The sequence below is a fragment of the Fukomys damarensis genome, unplaced genomic scaffold (genome assembly GCF_012274545.1).
Source record: "Fukomys damarensis isolate Sample0158 unplaced genomic scaffold, DMR_v1.0_HiC HiC_scaffold_15, whole genome shotgun sequence".
NCBI lineage: Eukaryota > Metazoa > Chordata > Mammalia > Rodentia > Bathyergidae > Fukomys > Fukomys damarensis.
In genome coordinates, this window is record NW_022900927.1 from 15,309,116 (window position 1) to 15,332,386 (window position 23,271).

The 23,271-nt window shown below is 35.5% G+C and overlaps 1 protein-coding gene across 1 annotated transcript in view; it reads right to left on the reverse strand.

The window, feature by feature from the left end:
- Nucleotides 1-8,633: 8,633 nt before the first annotated feature.
- Nucleotides 8,634-23,271, reverse strand: part of LOC104865975 (dol-P-Glc:Glc(2)Man(9)GlcNAc(2)-PP-Dol alpha-1,2-glucosyltransferase) — a 169,470-nt gene continuing 154,832 nt past the window's right edge. Inside the window, exon 6 of the mRNA XM_019208286.2 lies at nucleotides 8,634-8,728. The gene's annotated coding sequence lies outside the window, so the exon portion shown is untranslated. The remainder of the gene's footprint in view (nucleotides 8,729-23,271) is intronic.

Here is a 23,271-nt window from a genome sequence, read left to right on the forward strand (position 1 = left end):
AATCTTCAAAACCATCACTCTGGCACTAGTATCATCTCCCTTTATAGAAGAGAATCTGAAACTTAGAGTGGTTGGATAACTTGCCCAAAGTTTCATAATGAATAGGTAATAGAAGAGGAAAAGAGCCATGCCAAGATTCCTTTTGTTTTCTAAAATACTGTCTCCTGGGTTGTCCTAACTTTTTTGAAACATTAACTGGGAACAAACACCACCTCTTATAAATGGGGTCTCTGTAAATAGGAGGACTAAATAAATGTCTATAAATCATGCTTTGAGAAGTGCGTAAGGAATATCTATGGCATTTTGTTGGACATATACTACACAGCATCACTAATGCAGGTCTTACAGAGTGGCATTATTTTTCTATTTTAATTTTGTCATAACAATGACCAAATAATAGGTATAGCTAAACAACACTAACATGCAGGTAACTGTTCTCCATTAAAGTTTGTGTTTTCCATTAAAAAAACAAAAACAAAAAAACAAAGAGAAGAATAATACCCAAAAAACAGCAAAGTTCTGTTGCTGTTGTAGTACCTGGCATCATTTTTTTTATTAGCATCTTAATCATCATCTGGAGAGAGAACCTTACAGAGTAACATCATTAAAAATAGCTCTGATAAAGCACGGACACTACTACATATCATAAAGCAGGTACAAGATATTTTAAATTCACAGAGGTATGATACAGTACTGTCCGACATCTATAATACTAGAATCAGTTTTGGTTTGAAATTTACTTTGTCTGCAAATAAGATTGCTACCCCTGCTTTTTTCTGGGCTCCTGTCACATGGAGAATTGTTTTCCTTCCTTTCACTTTCATTCTATGGGCTGAATGTCTTTAATTGTGTTATGATGACTGTATAATCTGGAAAAGCTGTTGCTGCTATTGATACATAACATATTGCTATTATTGATCTTTATATATATATATAAAATTTGAATTTTTGGAAACTTTAACTGTGCTGTCAACTTTGGAAAAAGTTATCCCAATTTACTGTGTTGAGTTGGCATTGTACAGAAATTAACAGCCTTATTGGTCTAGAAATGTTAATTTTTTTCCCCATTTCTACAAGGGTAATGCGCTGTATTAAATATGTAAAGTCATATCTACATGGGTTTGATTACAAAAACTAATAAAGTATTCTCTAAATAATGAAAAAAATAATAGAAGACTACAAGAGCAAGAAGCAACTTAAATATGTTCAAGGACCATTTTCATCTTCAGAATTAAGGATTATTTTAATTTTGCATCATTGCCTTTTCTCTTTTACTTTCCTTTTTAGTTTTATTTTAGGATTCCCTATTTTTAATGCTTATATAGAGATTTCTTTAACGGAAATACCTAATAGTTTCTCTGGTGTGAAAAACTATAATAGTACACAAGATCCTAATGAGATAATTAATAATGTGAAATAGGAAGTAAAGGACTAAAGGTGTAGGGAAAGTGGGAAGGGTGGGGGAAAGGTAATAACGGAGAGGAAAAAAATATGAGAAAATGAAAAAATGGAAATAAAGTGTTTGTAAATGGGGAAGGGAGGAGGGGGTGAAGGGAGGGCAAGGACAAGGGGGAAAAAATGGGAATCAAGACCTATCATGTAAAGGTACAGGATCCCAATAATGAATGTAATTGTATTGTATACCTAGATTGTACCAATAAACTCAATAAAATTTTTTTAAAAGTTTGTGTTTTCAACCTCTTGTTATACCATAGAATTAAATTGTATGTTCTTTAGAATTATACTGAACTATGCTGCTTTTCTTGTATAAAAAAATAAGACTTAGAACTGATGTTTTAACTTTCCTAAGCTGTATAATCTGTGTGCTCTTTCCCATAATGATACTTCAGTAATAAATTAAATTCCAAAGTGCTTATCTAAATTAGATGGCAGTGCATGAGGTTTTTTTTTCTATTTTAAATGTGTGCATGTCTTTAGAAAAGCAATAAAGCAATATTAAAAACATGAATTAAGGCAAAAGCAAGGCTCTTTCAGGCTCTCAAGAAAATCAAATAGAAAAGAAATGGACAATTTATATTCACCCAATGGCCTCAAATTTAAGTTCAAGTTCAAATATTTGAGAAGATACCGTGAACATTGCCATCTATAAATTTGGATTACTGGATAATTTCTCTTCTGTGAATTTGCCCAACAGAATCATATTTTTGCAAAGCTTTTGCTGAATATGTTTTATTTTCCAATACAGTGAGTTTACTGCACTCAAGCACATAGGGTCACATCATTTATTTTTCATACAGGCAGTTGGGTTCCACTGTACTGTGGGCTACTTGACCCTTGACAAGTTGGCTGACTGACTAGGATTGGGTACTAAATGCGTCATTATGAATAGGGTAAGGTTGACTGATTCCCATGGGTTTTCTTGAATGATTTTAGTCTTATTTGCTATGAACAAACATCTAATCTAGCTCCTCACAACAGAACTATTCTCCTTAGTATAATTTTCTTCTTAAATAGAGTTTGCCCTTCTTTTCTCTTTACATTTTTCTATTTCATTTGGATAAACAGAAAATGTATTTAACATAGTTGTTTTTGAATAAAGACTTCCTTTGTTGTTCTTTAATAAAAAGGGGAGTGTCACTTTCCTTCCTTCTATAAATGTATAAGGGCTTTAAAGGTTATTACATCACATTTGGGTCTCATAAATGAATCCGAGTGATGTGGCAGTTAAAAGAGAAAGCTATCTTTCATCTTTATTTTTTGTTCTTTCCCACTCCCCATTTTTAGATGAAAATATCCTCCAAAACTGAACTTAAAACTTAGACATTATATTTTAAATACAAAGGTTAGTTTTAGGTGTGTGATAGAAAAGACAAAAAAGAAAGGACTAACAGGTGGTTAAGTCAATGATGTTCCATATTTTTTTACATTTCTTTGTTGTAAGAGTATTTAATTTTGTATCAAAACACTTTCTGTAAGTTTCCATAATCGGTATTTACTTTATATTGCTTATTCATTTCCAATCCCCATAGACAGAAGAATATGATTATATGATTACAAAAAAATGCAGAGATTCTTTAATTTTTTAAATTCTATAAATAAATGTAGCCAAAAACTAGTGCATTCAGAGTGTATGCAAAGGACGGATTCTTAAAGAGTGCTCCTTAGTGTGTGAATCATACCGCGTTAACAGGTGTGAGGGCAAAGTTGGTCAGTAGCCTCTTTTGCCTGTGGGTCACTAGGGTATCAGCTAGACTCTGATTTACGCAAGTCAAAGGCCCCAGAGTCTTTTTTGAAATCATACTGTCTCTGGAACAATCTATACTCAAGAAACATTCTCAATAATTTCAGATATTTTGCTTTTCCAGAAAGCTTCTTATAATATTTTCTGTCTTCTATCTTAACTCAGCTATGTTTCCCTTCTTTTATTTCCACTCACAAACATTTACTATGCATTTGCTCTAAGCTAGCCTGACATCTGTCTGGAAATGAGGATAGGAAAGCATGAAGTATATGCATTCAAGGGCAAAATATGAAGGGTGTTGGATGCAGAAATAGCTAAATGTAACAAAAAATTAAAACTGGCACGATGGATATTTATCACAAACATTTATTGATAATTTTTAAAAGAATCAATGGTAAGAGAGGCATGCATATGTGGTGTGCCAGAATTTTAAAAGAAAGAGTGCTCTACACATATTCCCTTGGAAAATGAACAGAAGTTATTATTAATGAATCACAAATTAGCTTTCTTCATAAAACTAATCCTAATGGATCTTGGTAGCAGCAACAAATACTCTTTAGAGAGGGAGGTAACAAATAAGGCTTGGATGGGTCAAGATCAAGATATTTACAAATGGATATTTGTCCCCCTCCCCAAAAAGAGATTAAAGCAATAAAAATTTCAGAAATGTGTTATCAGAGTCTTGAAGAGGAGGAAATTAATATTAGCAGTATGCTGCATTTTTCTCTGTTTCTTAAAGCCTGGAAATTATTTCGATTTGTAAAACTGAGCTAGAAGATTTCTAGGTAGCACAGCATTAGTAGCAAAGCATGGAAAGCCATAAATTGCTCTGTGCTCAATGACAAATAAAATGATATTTCTCATCTGCATAAAAGAGACATAAAGCAGCAAAGTAGGAAATACACTTGGAAAAGTTAAACGAAACTGGTTTCTGATTAATTACTTGCTATTGTGGCATAACCGATTTGGGGTTCATAATATTTAATGTGATTGCAGTGGTACCTCAGATCACAAATGATTTTGTTTGCAAGCAATTTGGTTTGCAAACAAAAGCATTTGGCCAAATTTTGTTTTTGTTTGCAAACTCTCCATCATGTGACAAACATGACCAGAGACATCTTTCCCACACAAACACAAATGTGGCCATCTTTGCCTAAATCAGCTAATCAAGTTTGTGAAACAAGGCACCATCACATTTGTTTACGTATCTAATTTTCTTTCTAAGATAGAGATTTACTCAAGATTATTAAAATGCTAGGTCTGTATCACAAAAATTATTGATCACTTACTATGAGCCACACAGCGTTTAATGCACTAGGAAGATGGGGGAGGCGGGCTGTAATGAGAGAATATAGAAAACAAAAATAAATTATTAAAATATACTTCAGAGATATAAAAATTACCATTTTTAAATAAAAACTTTGCTGTTAAGATGGATTTGTGCTAAAACATGACAGAGAGAGAGAGAGAGAGAGAGAGAGAGAGAGAGAGAGAGACATCCATGCAGATAGTGCAAGGAAACTCAATAGGAAAAACTTAAACCCAAGCTACTGTAACTCAGGTCTGCAAGATGACTGTTGTTAACACAAAGAGAATGTCATATCAGAAATTTGAAGCATTTAATCCATATTAGAAGGGTTCATCATAAGATACTGTAAATGTTTAAATTTTTAAAAACTTCCTATAGTTAAAGATATATGCCAAGAATGATAAGTGTGTTTGAAGCCAGGGGAAGTAAGCACCACTTCTTGGTCAAACTTTTGTGGTAATTTCTGTCAAATAAATGTTTATGATGTGCCCTCATCCACCTTATTCATTGCATCTGGCACCACATGACTTCTGGCTCTTGCCCAAAGTCAAAATGATGATGAGAGGTAAATATTTTGAATCAATTCAGGACATGGAGGCAGCCAAGACAATGCAACTAAAGACATGAAAAAGGACTTCCAGAACTGCTTCAAAAAGTAGCAAGAACAGTGGGGAAATGTGGTTGCAATGAGGGGGAGTATTTTAAAGGGGATTAATGGCAATGTCTCTTTAGTATAATAATTTTTTTTTGAAAATTTAAACATCCACTGTATTCTTTTTCAAGTTATTTTTATTAGTACATGTTTATAGTAAATACTGTTTACATTTCTTGTAGGGACTTCGTACACGTACATAACACATCTTAAGTTTTTTTCATCCCCTTACCCTTCTCTCTCACTCCCTCTCACCCTTCTCCATTTCTTAGTCTTCTTCCCATTTACAAAAGATCTAGTTCTCTATTATTTATTTTATTTTATTCTTTAATTTATTTATATTTTGGGGTTGATCACATCTGAAAGGCTTGTGTCAAAATGATATATATAGGAAGCAACCCAGACAGGTTCTTACTGATCAAGTATTCAACTTACTGATCACTTGTCAAGAAGAATAGTGAATTCAATAAACTTAGATACAGTAAATACATTATGACTCATGAGTACATATTGGTTTTTCAAATGTACACTAGTCACTTCAAATCTGTGAGGATGCCAGATTATTATGAATATATTGTTCAGACAGAGGTTGTTACTGAACATTTATAAGTAAATGAAAGAATTCTGGGTCTTCATTTAACTTTGCTATATGTTTCATGGCTTGGAATAACTAGTTAATAGAAGAAAATTTCTCTCTATTTAAGTACTTCAGCTGATATGAGAAAAAGAAACAATAAAACTAGATGTGACCATTTGGTAGACCCATAATAAAACTGGACTGAGACTATATAACCATCGACTTACAACGACGTAGCACAATGGGTAAAAAGACTAACAGCTGGAGAAATAAGCAAAAATCTTCATAAATGAAATGATATAGTATAATGTGCGATACTTCTAAAAATTAACTCAGGGTTCAGCAACTGAGAAAAGAGTAAGAATTTATGTGAAATAAGAGTAGTTAGAATTGATGGTTGCCCTGGTGATAGGCACATAGGAGTTCCTCAAATTATCTTTTTGTTTTTGTACATGAGACATTTGCTAAAATATAAAGCCTCTCCTCAAAAAATGTATCACTCTGGCTATTTGACCAAGAACATGTCAAAATTGTAATTAAGGAGAGGAGTTAATGAAATAGGTGGGGGTGCACCCAGAGTGAGAGTGGAGGAGTTAGTGGAAATCGATCAGGTTCTAGGCATACTTAGAGTGCAGAATCAATACGATGTGGCTAAGTGGGCAGTGAGAGAAAGAACAGCCAGAAGTTTGTGGCCTGAAAATAGCAGAATGTAGTACATGTATCCAATTGGGAAAGGCAGAGGAGAAGGCATGGAATGTGAGACAAGTGCCTCAGAGGTGACTGGTTTCAGGTGGCTTTTGGACCTCCCCGGTAGTGGTGGCCATGAGACTCGATTCTCCCACTTGTACCTCTGGATGGCCTCTGTATCTCCAAATAGTGCTCTGTCTCTTAGTCAGCACTTATAACTAAGCACTTAAGCTGAATCTATCTGTCATGGATTCAAGTCTTTACCAAATGATCATCTCCTAGTAAAAACAAGGTCAAATAAATGATCCATTGTGTTCACGTAATTTCTTCTGTGAGTGATCAAACAAACTCACTGACACTCAGGACTTCAAGATTATTTACCTCAAGGCATTTGGACTATAATACCATATTTCACTGAAAATAAAATCTAACTGAAAATAAGTTCTAGCATGATTTTTCAGGATGCTTGCAATATCAGCCCTACCTCCAAATAAACCCCAGTTAATCCATCAGCCAGACAGATGCATTTGGTTTGTCCATTGCAGCACAAAATGGGCATACTGAATTATAAAATACTAATACTACCATATAATTAAGTAAACATGAGTAATATTATTAACAGTAATAATTAAATGACAATATAAATTATAATTAAGTCTATGTAAGTACCCAAGTGGGCACTTCTAGGCAAGAGGTTAGCAACTATGTAAAGAGATGAACTCAAGACATGGCTGAATGACCAATCAGAGTACATTCACAACACACAAATAACATGTGCACTTGATAACGAAGAGATGTGATTGTGTCTAATATAAATCTTCATAATTCAATATGTCCTGTGTTGTAACAGACGTACTCAATGCACTTATGTCACTATGTGACAAAAAGAAACATTTACTGAGTGTTGGTTACTGTAATTTTTTATTGATTTGTGTGGACCTTCATTCTTAACTGTCATCATTTTTGTTGTGACTCACTTGGTTGAATGGAAAACTTGTGAAGGCCAGCCCACAAGAGGTCGTGACTCAGATGAAGAATTCATGGAATAAAATCACTGACAGCTGTGTGGCCAATGCACTAGGAGCAGCCTCCATGGACAAGACATGCTCATTTATGGAGAGCTCTGTTGCTGGACACAAGAGATTGGGGTGAAGGGTTCAAGGGGAAATGGAGTCTCAAGAAATTTGGGCTGGATTTCGAGGTTTGGAGAATTATAATGTTCCAGAAGATGATGACATGACTGTATTTGAACAAATGTAGACTTTTGTACATGAATAAGTGAGTAAGTCTAGATTGTTGTACCTAAATAAATGTAGATTGTTGTACTGTACATGAAAAAATAAGACAATAACCCCATTGTGTCTTTTGGAACAAAAATTAATGTAGGACCTGGCCTTATTTTGAGGTAAGAATGTAACAGTTTTTTTTTTAACATGAAAAAACATTAAATAATAGAACGAAGAATGAATAGAGAAATCAACATCTCAAGGTGTTCAAAATTGAAAATGTCTTCCTGTCATTCATAGACATGCTTATATTTCTTAAAAATGGCTGTTCAAATGCTAAATTAAAACCTTTAAAATAAAGGTTCAACAATAAATGGAAAATTCATACTCATTGATTATAATTGTTTCTTACACTGAGTTCTCACTTTGAGAACACTTACACACACCTACAGATTTATTAAATACCTTACTTATGAAGAGTTTGCCCATGTTACAAATCCATTATTTTGTTGTAAAATTACAACAGCATTATAGAATGTTTGCAAATATAAGTTCCTTATGAAACAACTATTTTTCAATTTTTATTTTGTATTAGCACAACTTGCAGTACATAATGATGGCATTCCATGTGTAAAGTTGGTACATGTGCATAACACATTTTAATTCTTTTTCATCCCTTTCCCCTCTCTTCCCTTTCCCTCCCTCCATCTCTTGGTTCCCTTTCTGTTTGCAAAAGGCCTATCTCCTTGCTTTCTGTTGTATCTTTTATTTTACTTTTTATTTATATTTTGGGTTACTCATATAAGAGAAACTATGCAATGTTGAAGTTTGTGTGTCTGATTTTTTTTTATCAGTTAACATTATGTCCTCCAGGTGCACCCATCTTCCCACAAATGACTCAAGTTTATAGCAGAGTAGTACTCCGTTGCTCATATGCACCAGGTTTTCTTCATTCATTTGTTGATGAACATATGGCTGCCTCCAAGATTTAGTTATCATGAATTGTGCTACTATAAACATGGGCAGGAATGTTTCTTTTGTAATGCAATGTCTTTAATATCTTTGGGGAAGATACCTAGAAGGGAAATGGTTGGGTTGAATAGAATTTCTAGCTTTAGTTTTTTGACAAATTTTCATACTGATTTCCATAATGGTTATACTAGTTTACATTTCCACCAATGGTATAGAAAGGTTCCTTTTTCCCTGAAGCCTCACCAATATTTGTTTTTATTTAATTTCTTGATGATGACCTTTTATTCTGAAGGATGAAATGTCAGTGTTGTTTTAATTTGCATTTCCCTTATGGCCAGAGGTGTCAAACATTGTTTCATGTATTTGTTGGGCATTTGTACTTCTCCCAAGAAGTGTCTATTCATTTTGGCTGTTTTTTGATTGGGTCTTTTATTGTGTGGGGTTTACGTTTTGTTGTTGTTGTTCTTTATATATTCTAGATACTAGTCCATGTCCAAGGAATAGATGGTAAAAAAATGCTCCCATTCTGTAGGTAGACTCTTCACTTTATGGATTGTTTCCTTCACTGTTCAGAAATTCTTAATTTCATATGAACCCATTTGTTAATTCTTGATGTTATTTCTTGTGCAACTGGAATTCTGTTCAGAATGTCCTGTCCTTCCCTCCACCTATATCTTCAAGAGTACTACCTACTGTATCTTCCAGCAGATTAAGTCTCTCTGTTTTAACATTTAAATCTTTGATCCATTTTTATTTTAGTACATGGTGATCTATATAGGTCTAGATTCAATCTTCTGTATGTGAATAGCAAGTTTTCCATGAATCATTTATTGAAGGGGTTGTCCTTCCTCTAGTGTATGTTTTTGTTTCTTTTGTCAAAAATTAGGTAGATGAATGTGCCTGGGATTGTTTCTACATCCTTTATTCTGTTTCACTGATCCTTGTGTCTGTTTTTGTACAATTACCATGCTGTTTTTACCACTGTAGTTTTGTAATATAACTTGAAGTCTGGGATTATGGTGCCTCATAGCATTGTTGCTCTTGGAGCACAGTATTACTTTTGCTATTCTAAGTCTCTTCTGCTTTCTTATTGACTTTGCAATTTTTTATAGTTTTATGAGGAATACTGTTGATATTTTGATTGTATTAAATCTGTATGTCATTTTTTGTGGACAGCCATTATGAGTATATTGTTTCTGCCTATCCAGGAACAGAATGTCTTTTCACTTTCTGATATACTCTTTCTTCATTATCTTTTATTAGGGCACTGTAATCTCATTGCAGCATTCATTTCTTTGGTAAGATTAATTCCTAAGAATTTAATTTTTCTTGATCCTACTGTGAATGATAGTATTTTGAATACTATTGTGAAGGTGAATGTTATAGATTGATACTGTGTGAACTAATGACTTCCATTATGTTGGCTCTCATTTTTGTGTACTGATAAAAACCATACTACAAGCACACATACACACACCCTCATTTCTATAGGTATTTAATTTTTTTCTTTAGATTATTTGATTTAGCATATAGTTGATATAGTACATTTACTTAGTGGTTTAACAGTATTCCTAGGATTATCAATTTATTTTCTAAAACACCCTGACCATTTCTTTTCCTCAAATCAATGCACTTTGTCAATTTCCCAAGCTTGACTATATTGTTAAAGTATGTTAGTAACTTCAGATGTAAGTTCACTGTTTAGGTTGCATTTATCTGTTTAATTTATAAACGTACTGTTTTATGATTATTCCTTTTTTTAATTGAGTTTATTAGTACATTTTAGGTATACAGTATAGTTACATTCATCACTGGAATCTTGTATGTTTACATGACATGTCTTGGTTCGCATTTTTTCCCTTATCCCTGCCCTCCCTTCACCCCTCCTCCCTTCCCTATTTACAAATACTTTATTTTCATTTTCTCATTTTTTTTCTTTTCCCTTATTTCCTTTCCCCTATCCTTCCCACTTCCCCTACACCTTTAGCCCTTTTCTTCGTATTTCTCATTGTCAATTATACCATTAGGATCTTATGTACCATTATAGTTTTTCAAACCAGAGAAACTATTCAGTATTTACACATGTGTGACTTATTTATTTCACTTAGGAGTATATCCTCAATATATATCCATTTTCCTATGAATGACTCGAATTTCTCATTCTTTATGGCTGAGTAGTATTCCATTTTATAGAAAAACCACATCTTCTTTATCCAGATTCCAACTGATGGGCAAATGGGCTGTTTCCAAGTTTTATCTATTACAAAATATGCCACTATGAGCATAGGTGCACAAATACAACTGTGATATGATTCTTTTAATTCTTTTGGAAAGATACCCATTGGAGGGATGGCTGGGTCAAATGGAAACTCTAGTCCCAGCTCTTTGAGGTATCTCCATATTGATTTCCACAGTGGTTGTACCAGTCTGCGCTCCCACAAACAATGGAGAAGGGTTTCTTTTTCCCCACAACCCTGCCAGCATTTGTTATTGGTTGATTTCTTGATAGAAGCCATTCTTTGTGGGGTGAGGTGAAATCTCGGTGTTGTTTGCATCTGCATCTCTTGAATGACCAGTGATGTGGAACATTTTTTCATATGTTTATTTCCAGCTCTTACTTTTTTGTCTGAGAAATATCTGTTCATTTCAGATGCCCATTTTTGAATTGGGTTTTTATATTTGGGGGGGCTGAAGTTTTGAGTTTTTTATATATTCTAGATAATAGTCCTTTGTCTGAGCAGCAGCTGGTAAAAATTTTTTCCCACATTGTAGGTTGTCTCTTAGTTCTGTTGATGGTTTCTTTTGCAGTGCAGAAGCTTTTTAATAAGATGAGATCCCAGTTGTTGATTCTTTCTGCTAGTTCCCGTGCTACTGAGGATTTATTGATAAAGTCTTTTCCTATGCCAATGTCTTCAAGATTTCTGCCTAGCTTATCTTCCAGCATGTTTAGTGTTTCTTTTTTAATATTTAGATATTTAATCCACTTGGATTTTAGTTCAGTGCATGGTGAAAGATAAGGGTCTAGTTTTAACTTTGGCAGGTGGAAATCCAGTTTTTCCAACACCATTTATTAAAGAGACTATCTTGCCGCCAGTGAGGATGGTTGGCTCCTTTGTCAAGGATGAGGTAGCTGAGTGCATCTGGAGTTTTTCTTGTATCTTCCAATCTATTCTACTGTTCCTCAGCTCTGTTTCTTTTCCAGTATCATGCTGTTTTTATCACAGTGGCTTTGTAGTGTAGTTTCAAATTGGGAATTGTTATACCCACTGTCATGTCTCTGTGCCTAGGATGGATTTTGTTATTCTAGGTTTCTTCAGGTTCCAAATGAATTTTTGGATTCTTTTTTCTAGTCTGTGAAATACAATGTTGGAATTTCAATTGGCATTGCATTAAATATGTATAGCAGTTTTGGTAGTATGGCCATTTTCACTATGTTGATTCTTCTTATCCAGGAGCAGGGTATATCTTTACATTTTCTTATATCCTCTTCAATCTTTTTTCAGAGTGTGGTAATTTTCAGTGTAGAGGTCTTTTGCTTCTTTTGTTAGATTGATTCCTAGATACTTCGTTTTTGTGGATGCTATTGTGAAAGGAATTGTTTCCATAATTTCTCTCTCATTGAGTCTATTATTTGTGTTCAAGAAGGCTATTGATTTTTGAGTGTTGACCTTGTATCCAGCTACTCTGCTAAAAGTGTCAATTAAGTCTAGAAATCTTTTGGTGGAATTTTGGGAGTCTTTAATGTAGAATATCATATCATCAGCAATAATGACAGTTTAACTTCTTTCTTTCCTATCTTCATTTCTTTAATTTCTTTCTCTTGTCTAATTGCTGTGGCTAATGTTTCCAGAACTGCATTGAAGAGTAGTGGTGGTAGTGGGCATCCTTCTCTTATTCCTGATTTTAACATGAAGATTTTCAGGCTTTGCCCATTTAATATGATGTTGGCTATTGGTTTTTCATGGCCTTTGTTAAATTGAGATATAGACCATCTGTTCCAATTTTTTGCAGGGTTTTTTATCATGAATGAATGTTGAATTTTATCAAATGCTTTTTCTACATCTATTGAGATGATCATATGGCTTTTGTCCTTGACTCTGTTAATATAGCGTATTACATTTATTGACTTACATATGTTGAACAATCCTTGCAGCCCTGTAATAAATCCGACTTGGTCAGGATGTATGATCTTCTTGATGATCTTCTGTATTCTGTTTGCTAGTATCTTATTAAGGATTTTTGCATCTATATTCATTAAGGAGATTGGCCTGTAGTTCTCTTTTTTGGTTGGGTTTTTCCCTGATTTGGGAATCAAAGTGATACTTGCTTCTAGGAATGAATTGGAAGTATTGCTTCCCATTCAATTTCCTTGAAAAGTTTAAAGAGTAGTGCCAGATTTCTTCTGTAAATGTCTTGTAAAATTTAGCGGTGAATCCATGAGGACCTTGGATTTTCTTCATTGGCAAACTTTTAATTACATTTTCAATTTCCCTGATTTTAATTGGGGTGTTTAGAATTTTTTTATTTTGTTCATTCAATTTTGGTAATTCATAGGTATCTAGAAATCTGTCCATTTCTTCTGTGTTTCCCATTTTATTAGAGTACAGGTTGTCAAAGTAGGTAATGATTATCCTCTGGATTCCTCTTGGAACTGTTGTGACTTCACTTTTTTCTTCCCTGATTGCATGGATCTGAGCCTTTTCTTTCCTTTTCTTGATAAGGTTAGCTAAGACTTTATCAATTTTATTTATTCTTTCAAAAAACCAACTCTTTGTTTCATTGATTTTTGTATCATTTTCTTAGTTTCCATTGCACTGATTTCTGCTCTAATCTTACAATTTCCTCCCATGTTTGAGCTTTGGTTTTTCTTGCTCTTCTTTTTCTAGGAGTCTAAGATTCTTCATTAGGTTGTTTATTTGAGCTCGCTCTGTTTTCCTAGTGTGGGCATTCGGTGCTATGAATTTTCCACATAGAACTGCTTTCATCGTGTTCCATAGATTTCTGTATGTTGTACTGGTATTATCATTTATTTGTAAAAAATGTCTAATTTCTTCTTTAATTTCCTCTGTGACCCATTGATTGTTGAGGAAAGTGTTGTTCAATTTCCATGTGTTTGTGAAGTTCCTATGGTTTCTTATGCTATTGATCTCCAGCTTAATTGAACTATGATCTGATAATATACAGGGGATAACTTTGATTCCTTTGCATTTATTCAAACCTGTTCTGTGAGCTAGTATGTGGTCTATCTTGGAGAATGACCAATGCGCAGCCAAAAAGAATATATATTCTGATTTTGTGGGGTGGAACACACTATAGATGTCTATTAAGTCCATATGTTCAAAAGCTTGATTCAATTCTAGTATTTTGTTGTTGACTTTTTGCCTAGATGATCTGTCTATTTGTGATATGGGGGTATTTAGGTCCCCCACTATGATTGTTTTAGTGCTTATTTGGTTTTTCATGTTACTTAATATTTGTTTTATATAGTTGGGGGCATTAATATTTGGTGCATATATGTTTATGATTGTCATCTCTTCATCTTGAATTGTTCCCTTTACAAGGATGTAGTGGCCTTCTTTGTCTTTCTTAAGAATCATTTTTGGTTTGAAATTTACTTTGCGAACAAAATAGCTATGACTGATTTTTTCTGGGCTCCTGTTGCATGAGAACTGTTTTCCATCCTTTCATTTTCAGTCTATGGGCTTCTTTTTGCACTAGGTGTGTTTCTTGTATGCAACATATTGTTGGATTTTGCTTCTTAATCCATTGTGCCAGTCTATTTCTCTTGATCAGTGAATTGAGGCCATTGACACTGATGATTATAACTGATATCTACTGACTTATTATTGTCATGTTATTGTTCTTTTGTTGACTCTTTTTAATTCTTCCCCCTCTCCTTTTAGTTTCTTGCCTTGACTATTTGATTTGCTCTGTTGGGCCTCATGGTGTTGTGAACGTCATTTTCTTTTTCTAGGATATTGTTTAGAATGCTTGTAGTGCTGGTTTGGTATTCATGTAGTTTCTCAGGTGTTCTTTGTCATGGAAGTATCTTATTTCCCCAATCATTTTGAAAGAGAGTTTGCAGGATACATCAGTCTTGGTTGGAGGTTGTTTTCTTTTAGGACTTGAAATACCTCATTCCAGGCTCTCCTTGACCTGAGGGTTTGTGTTGAAAGTCTGCTGTGATTCTGATGGGCTTTCCTTTGCATGTAATTTGTTTCTTTTCTCTTACTGCTTGTAGTATTTTGTTCTTCTGTTGGGTTTCTGGGATCTTGATTATTATATGTCTAGGTGTAGATTTTTTAAAAAATTATTGCTAGTTGGAGTCCTATATGCCTCAGTTATCTGAATGTCAAATTCTTCCCCTCTGTTTGGGAATTTTCTGCCATTAATTCTGTGAACGGCTTTGTAAAGTCATTTATGTTTTCTCCTGATGCTTTGTGGATTCCTATCATTCTTATGTTATTCTTATTTGCATCATCTAAGAGTTATTGGATCAATTTTTCATGAACCCTTACTGATTTTGAGATTTCTCTTTTCTCAGTCACTGACTGCAATCCTATCTTCCATATCTGAAAATCTTTCTTCACATTCTTTTATACTGCTGTGGCAACTTTCAATAGAGCTTTTAATCTCCTGGATATCTATTTGAATCTGTTTCATGGATTCTATTTCTTTCCTGTGTTGGGCTTTCATTGTTTCCATATCTTTCTTATGCTGGGCCTTCATGGCTTCTATCATGGTCCTGAGCTCATCTAATTTTTTGTCAGTTTTTGTTCTAGAGTCTGGAATCATGACTTTCATTTTGCTCATCATCTCTGTGGTTACCTGGGAAATTATTTCTGTTTTGAATTTTTCTAGACCCTGATTAATCTGTTTTGTTACTTCCTGTGCTATGAGTGCAGGGTGTCCTGGTGGTTCACTGTCAGTCTTTTCATCCTCATTTGCCCTACTGTTTGCCATTGGTAAACTGGACATCTGTCTTTGTGTCTTGCTTAAGTTTTTTCTTATTTTTATTTTTGTTGTTGAGTTGTCCTTGGTTTAATTCCTGGGTTATTACTTAAATCTTCCTGATATAGATGCACTTTAGCTTTTGAGTCTCTAATGACTCATAGACATTCTCATTTTCATAATATCAGAGAAGACAACTTATTAAATCAATCACAATCTTTAGCCCAATTGATATAATCAGCAACACAATAGGAACAAGCACAGCTTACAAATTGACAATTTGTGGTAGTAATTAATCAATCACCTTTAAACCATGTGAATTAAATTAAAACAAGAAGCAGCCCAAAATATGTTTGCAGTGGATAAACTCTTCAATGTAGCATCTTTACCACTTTTGATTGGGGCTTAGACTGAATTAGGTTGAGAGGAGTAGATAAATAAAGGCATTAGAGGAGGTTTCAAGTGAAGCCAGAGGACAGAGAATGACCATATAATCTTTAGGAAACTGTTATAGTGAAAAAGGAAAGACAGAATGCAAGAATAAGGACAAGAATATGACAACTTAACAGTAATAGTGGCTCACTTTCCTCTGAAACTACTGACCCTGAAGTGAAAGAAAATGAGAGAAGAAAAGAACATAAAGAAAAAGAAAAGAACCATAAAAGTAGAAATCCAAATTAGGGCAGGAAGAGGAACAGAAGGGGAGATGAGGAATAATATGGGGGAGCAACAGACTGAGTTGGAAAAAGAGGACAGAAAAGAGAAAGAATTTGCAGAGTGGAATGAGGAAAAGAAAAAGAATTTGAAGGGCCTTTTTCAGATTATATCTCTGCTGTCATAATATACAATGTGAACAGCCATGTGCATAACTAAGTCCTTTTATCTTAGCTAGCCAATGGCAGAGCCTGAGTTTCAGGCTGATTTCGGGCTGCAAGGCCAAAATTGAGCTCCCTGACCTCCTGCAGGGTTGAACTCCTCACAGTTCTACCCTTTCTTTGAAGATATTCAAAGTCTGGAGCTCAGAAAAATGCCCTTTATGAACACCTGGGCAGAGTGGATGCAAGGACTTGGGGGAGAGGTGGAGGGGAGTGTTGCCAGGGCACCCATGTGGCAAGCTAGACCTCACTGATTGGCCCCAGGCAGGCCAGAGTGAGAACGGATCTCAGAGCAGCTGTCCTGGACCTCTGCCTTCCACCTTCTGCTGGATGCTGGTTGCAGCACAGCGGTGTGTGGGGTGGGGCAAGGAGTGGCTACCCAGTCCTCATCTTTTGGTTCCAGGCAGGCCTTCTGGTCCCAGGCTGGCCTGGGGGAGAACAGATCTCAGAGTGGCTGTCCCAGACCTCCACCTTTCACTTTCCACTGGATGCTGGTCCATAATTATTCCTTTATTTCCCCTGTGAGACTGATTTATTTTCACCAAGATATCTACTAATGTTTTAATATTACTTCTTAAGAACTTGTATGCCTCCCCTTATATTAATCCTTATCGTACTTGCTGCATCATATTCCCAATTATAGCAGGGAATTTCTTAACAAAGCAGTCATAATTAAAATTGTGCATGATGTAAAACAAGACTTTGCTTAAATAATTATATATGCCACTTTACATATACTACACAAATATAAAATGCGACATGCATAATCTACTAGATATTTATTGAGGGAATTTAGTTCAACAACCAGAATTAACATGCTGATAGATAAAATTTGTAGACCACTTTTTAGGTATAAATCCCTTTCATGCATTGAAACTCACATAATTCACAGTGCAACAAATCTCAGCAAGGTACTATTAAGAGTAAACATGCTGATGATCCCAGTTAGTAACTGAAAATAGGTCATTAGGGGCTATGGATACCTAATCACTTAATAATTAGACACACAATGCAAAGTGAGAAAAGGGATTTTCGCTAGCCCCTCCTTTGTTTTGAAGAATAGAAGGGGGAGGTGAACAGCAGGAATCCTGCTGTTGTTTCTGCAGATGCCATCCTCACATTCTTTAGAGTATTTTATGCAGTGATAGCAATTTCTCTAGGATGTTCATTTCCCAGTGCTTTATTTTGTATTGTTGATACGTTCTGGAAAAAGCTAGATATACTCTAAATCAGTCTGCTAGAAAAACTTAGAGATCAGCCATTTGTCATGTACAATACTTTCACCAGGATTCCTTACGTTCTGTTTATAAACAAAGCTATTAGGCTGAGACTGATTCTATTAAACCTCTCTCTCTCTGTGTGTCTTTCTCTCTCTCTCTCTCTCATCTGGAATGTAAAGTACTGACCTCTGAAATGACTGCCACTGAGAGCTGTAAAGATTTATATCTACTGATATCACTGAGACTGAATGTGAAATGTACGTTTTAACTTGGCAAACTTGTCAGATAAGCAAGCTCCCTTAACAAAATTATCTAAAGCACAAATTACTTTACATAGATAAAATTGCTTGACATTTTTTAACATGATATAGCAAACACTAATTCATAGTCAAATATTTGTAAAATATATTCTTTACTTTAGATTGACGTTCATGATATTTTATTTCCTCCCATCCAAGAACTAACCCGACCCAACCCTGCTTAATTTCCGAGATCAGGCACTAGCATGGCTGGGGATGTGTGATATTTTCTTTCCTTTGGCTGAAAGCACAGTGGATAGTTTTGTAGTGAGTGGAATTAATTACTGTATTATTGATTAGTTACCATGGGTATATCCCGTGTTGTAAGCAACTTAATAGAAGAGACATGATTTTTTGGCCTGGATATATTTTATTCTGTGATGAACTAAGTGACAACACACTTTGTATTCATTCTTGATAGTATTTTTACTTAGCAGCCTGGTCTAAGTTGCTTCATTTGATTCACACTCATGGTCTACCTTTTGGGATAATTGTTGGGTAGTGTCTGGGCTTTATATTGTGAGGGGAGTTCTGAATAGGAACAGGCCAGTGTTTTATGCTCACACAGGAAGATCTGTATCACTGGTGTTGTAAGTAAGAGTGACAAGAACAGAAGCCAAGTGGGAGAGAAGAAACTGAAAAGATATGGGATAAAGGTAATTTTCCCGCAGGAAGAAAAGAAGGAAAAGTCTGACTCAGTGGTTACTATTTAATACTTTTACCTGCCTCACTCTGTTTATTTGCTTCTGCCACTTCTAAGAGTGCTGAATATTTTGTACAACTGTTTTTATTGTGCAGTGTTTAAGTTTTGTGATGAATACTGAAAAGCTATATCAAAAATTGATATCTCAATCAAAGTGATCTTTCTTTGGTTAGAAATTCAAATAGTGCCACAAGACATAATGCAATCAGAAGTCTACTGCCTTCCTCATCACCTCTAACTGCTCCCAGAGAGAGTAAAGAATAATTTTCAAAACTGGTAAAACTGTGACTCTAATACAGCTATGAAGTGAAAACATATCACAGCTTTTATTTAATTCATTACTAATAGGAAACTGTTTTAAAGGAGATTCACAAAACCAGACAAACACATTTACCCATCAGAAAATATTTGGATTGATCCAAGTTTTCTAGATTTCCTCCTCTACAGAGCTGCACAGTGGCCAGAAGACAATGGAAGAGAGAAGCCCTGCTGAACTAATGCCAGAGATGAAATATGAAATATTCTATCTCCCAGCCTATTAACTGTGTGATACGCCGAGTTCTTATTCTCTAGAATGAGTCCTAGGAGCAACGGAGGTTAAGAGTAGGAAGGTATTTATTAATAGGAAAGCTCCTGAGGGGGTGGAGGGGACTAGAGAGGTACTCTGGGGACCCTGCTTTACAGAAGAGTTTTATAGGGTGAAACCCACCTGGGTACAATGTGGCCACAGCCATTATCATCCAATGAGGTTCCAAGTCTATTCACGTAGGTACCAGTGATTCAGGTGGGAAACTAGACATGTAATGAGCAAGGATGGAAAGAATAAAGATTCTCCTAGGAAGTAGTGGGTCCAGAGGTCTCTGGTCACCCACCTGGGTGGCTGATGTCTATTTAGATATCATTAGGCCCAGGTTTTGTTCTTTGAAAAAGTATGTAGGTCTGGTCATCTTGTCTTTACCTTGTGGCCTGGCTTTCATCAGCTATGTCTCAGTGGATATGGTGCTGTTTCACCTGACCCTCTCAAGGATCCAGCCCTATCTGCCTATAATATTTCTACCTAAATCAGTTGAATATAACAGGACCTTACAACACAGAAAGATGAATTCTGCACAGTGAAGAGTTCTCCAGTGAAGTTGCTTAGTGATTATTTGGTCCATGTCACAATCTTTCATAATTTTCCCTTATGGAGACTACCACTTCCTATTTTTGTAGATGTTCTAGTATTTATCTCCATATCTTAAATAACACACCATATGGGGTAGAAAGGGGGAAAATCCTCCATCTGTTTATCATAAAGGGTCATGGCTGACACCCTTACACCGGAGGACATGTTGAAAAGAGAAGCACAGCAAATGCATTTGATCATACTTGTTTCTGACAAGGGAAACTTCAGACTGAAAATCTGAAGACCTAGTGAGAGCCATTTCTTCCACGCTTGGGTTTAATGAAACATAGACAGCCATGCAGAATTGTGACTGGACAAAACTGGATGTGAACTATTGGAAACAGAGGTTGTGGGGAGAACCAGTAAGACCCGTTTAGATTCTGCTTGGCCTCTTGTGTAATATCCCTTCTTCCCTCATAGGAAGTAAGACCATTTCTGGAATTTTCGGACTATCTGACAAGGTAGAACAGAGAATTGCTTTATGGGCAGGGGGAAGAGTACAGTAATATATTTATATATTCTATGGCTGGCTTTGAAAGTAAGGAGTTCCGGTTTCTACAACCCACCTCATAGTGATCAATTTGAGTTCTGATGATTGCGGGGGGCGGGGTAAGCTGTCAGAGGTCAGAGTTCAGAGAAAAGCTTTGCTTCCGGGGCCTTCACAGTTGAGATATCATTATCTGAGACTCAACAATACCTACATTGTTCTCCCACAATTGGTCAAATAAGTTTAAATCCTAGGCATTGACTTAGAAAACAGAGATTTCACTATCACACAACATTCCTCTCAGGCACTTTTCTCTATTAGTCTCAGTTATCAACAAATCCCTGCCAAATTCAGGCTGATGGTCCTGTGCGCTCCTGCCCAGCTGGGATTTATGCTTGCAGATTATCCTGGGATTCCCTTTGCCTGCTTTGCTACCCCCTTCTTCATTGCCTTGGTCCCGTGTCTTCCTGTACACTGATTTGTACCTTCAATTTCATGCAGCCCCTCCTCCATCAACTGTCCAGCAGAGGTGAGCAGGAGGTAAGATTTTCAGACTTTGAAACTCTGAATGCTATAATTATATTGATTGCCTTCTTAGCAGGATATACATGTTTAGGTTTTGAGATGCTTTGGTTTCGATTTTAACGCATTGGTCCAGTACGTTCTCTAGTATAGGCTGATTGTCAGAACAACTTTCCATTCTTCTCTTTCTTTTTATGACCTGATTTTTCTACCTGGAAGCTTTGCAATTGGTTCAAAGCCCTTCAGATGGTTTTGGTGTTTCACAATGTGGTGGCTTGGAATTGGTCTATTCTTTATTTGATGCTGAGAACATAGTAAATTTTTTTTTTCTGGAAATGGGTACCCGTCAGTTCTAGGAAATAGCTTATATTATTTATTGCATGGCTTTTATATCTGTGTTTTCATTTTTTAAAGAATTGCTGTTAACAGATGTGGGACTTCATGCATAATGCTCTAGTTTTCTCATCTTCTTTCTGTTGTTTTACATGTTTTGGTAATATTTATATCCCAAAGTTTTATGGATTTAAAGAAAATGCCATTATGATGTTAATCCAAGTATTTTCTTCCAATTTGTGTTCTGGCTTTTCTATAGCATATTGTTCTTTTTAAAAATAGGTCAAACAGCATATTACCAGACATTATAAGTGATAATATATTTTAATTAATTTTATTGGTACATTTTGACATATATAATGATCACATTCATCATAGTGAATTTGAATCTGCACATATTATATCTGAATTCTTTTTTCCCATTACCTTCCTTTCCTATCAATCCTTCTTCCCCTCTCTCTTTATAAAACTGTTTGTTGTTTTCCTTCCATTTTAAAACTTACTTTCCCTCCCCCTCCTTTGTTCTCCTTCCCATTTGAGTATTTTCTTCCTACTTCCCAATATCTATCCTCCATTTTGCTCCTCATTTACTTTGGTTTCTCACACAAGAGAAAACATGTAATATTTGAAAATGTGTGTCCAATTTATTTCACTTAAATTATATTCTAAAGGTACATCCATTTGCCTAAAAATGTCTCAAGTTCATCCTTCTTTATGGCAGAGTAGTGTTCTATTGTATTTAAAAACCATACTTTTTTATTCATTCATTTATTTATAGGCAAATGGGCTGTTTGCAAAATTTAGCTGTTACATATTTTGCTGCTAGAAATGTGGATGTGAATATATCCCTCTGGTATGATGCTTTTAAATATTTTGGGAAGATACCTAGAAGAGGAATAACAGGGTCAAATGGAGCCTTTAGTTCCTCTGATCTTCATAGTAGTTGTACCAATTGGCACTTCCAGTAACAGTGAAGTGTTCCTTTTTCTCCACAGCCTTGCCAGTATTTGTTATTAGTTGATTTTTTGATAAGAGCCATTATTTCTGGAGTTGAGACTGAATATCAATGTTGTTTTAATTTGCATTTCCAAAATTACCAGTGATGTTGAAGATAGAATAGGTAAAACTCTTGAAGACACAGGTGTAGGCAAAGACTTTATGAAGAAAACCTTGATCCCAGCAGATATATTACAAAAAAATCAATAACTGGGATCACATCATATTAAAAAGTTTTTTCACAACAAAAGAAACCACCAATGGAGTGAAAAGACAACTTGGAGTGGGAAAAATATTTACCAGCTGTTCCTCAGACAAAAGGCTAATATCTAGAATGTACTGTACATAAAGAACTCAAGAAATACAATTAATGATACAATTAAAATTATTTATTTTGTTGTTTGGTAAAAAGAAGTTTTGGGCAAGACGTATGGTGAAAGTAGACATAAAAATACCTGACTTGTATGATTATTCAATCTTGTCTACAGAGGCACTAAGTCTGTATGAGTCAATTTTCCTGTTGCTGGAAACAATTCCTGGCACCCACCCCTGAAGGAAGAGAAGATTAATTTAGGTCAAGGTTTTAGGGGATGCAGAACCTGGTCCGTGGGCTCATGGCAGAAACATCCTGGCAGAATGGAAGGGCAGAGCAAAGCTGCTTGGTTCGCTGCAGGCTGGGCAATAAACCAGAGCAGGACAGCAGTGCCTTCTCCTCAAGAGAGGAGGAGGGAACAGAAACAGAGGCCAGAATCTCACCTCCAGGTTCCACTCAGACACAGCCAGAAGTGTGCTCCACCAGTCCCAAGAGAAGATACTGATGTCAGTCAAGCGGACACTCTACCCTCACCGCCAATTGTCAGGACACCTAGATTGGCTTTTCGGTCTTCATCTGTTCCTTTTACAAATACTTTTTCTATTATCACGGATGCTCCAATCTTGTGCAGATTTTGCCTTCTTTTGTAAAGAGAAAGCTCTGGTTTTCCAGACAGGTACTGATCTTCTTGAATTTCACCGGCTTGTCTTATCTTCTTAGTTATACTGTTAGTCTGTCCTCTTAGGTTGGGGAACAGTATGTAGCAGAGACAGTAGAGGGGG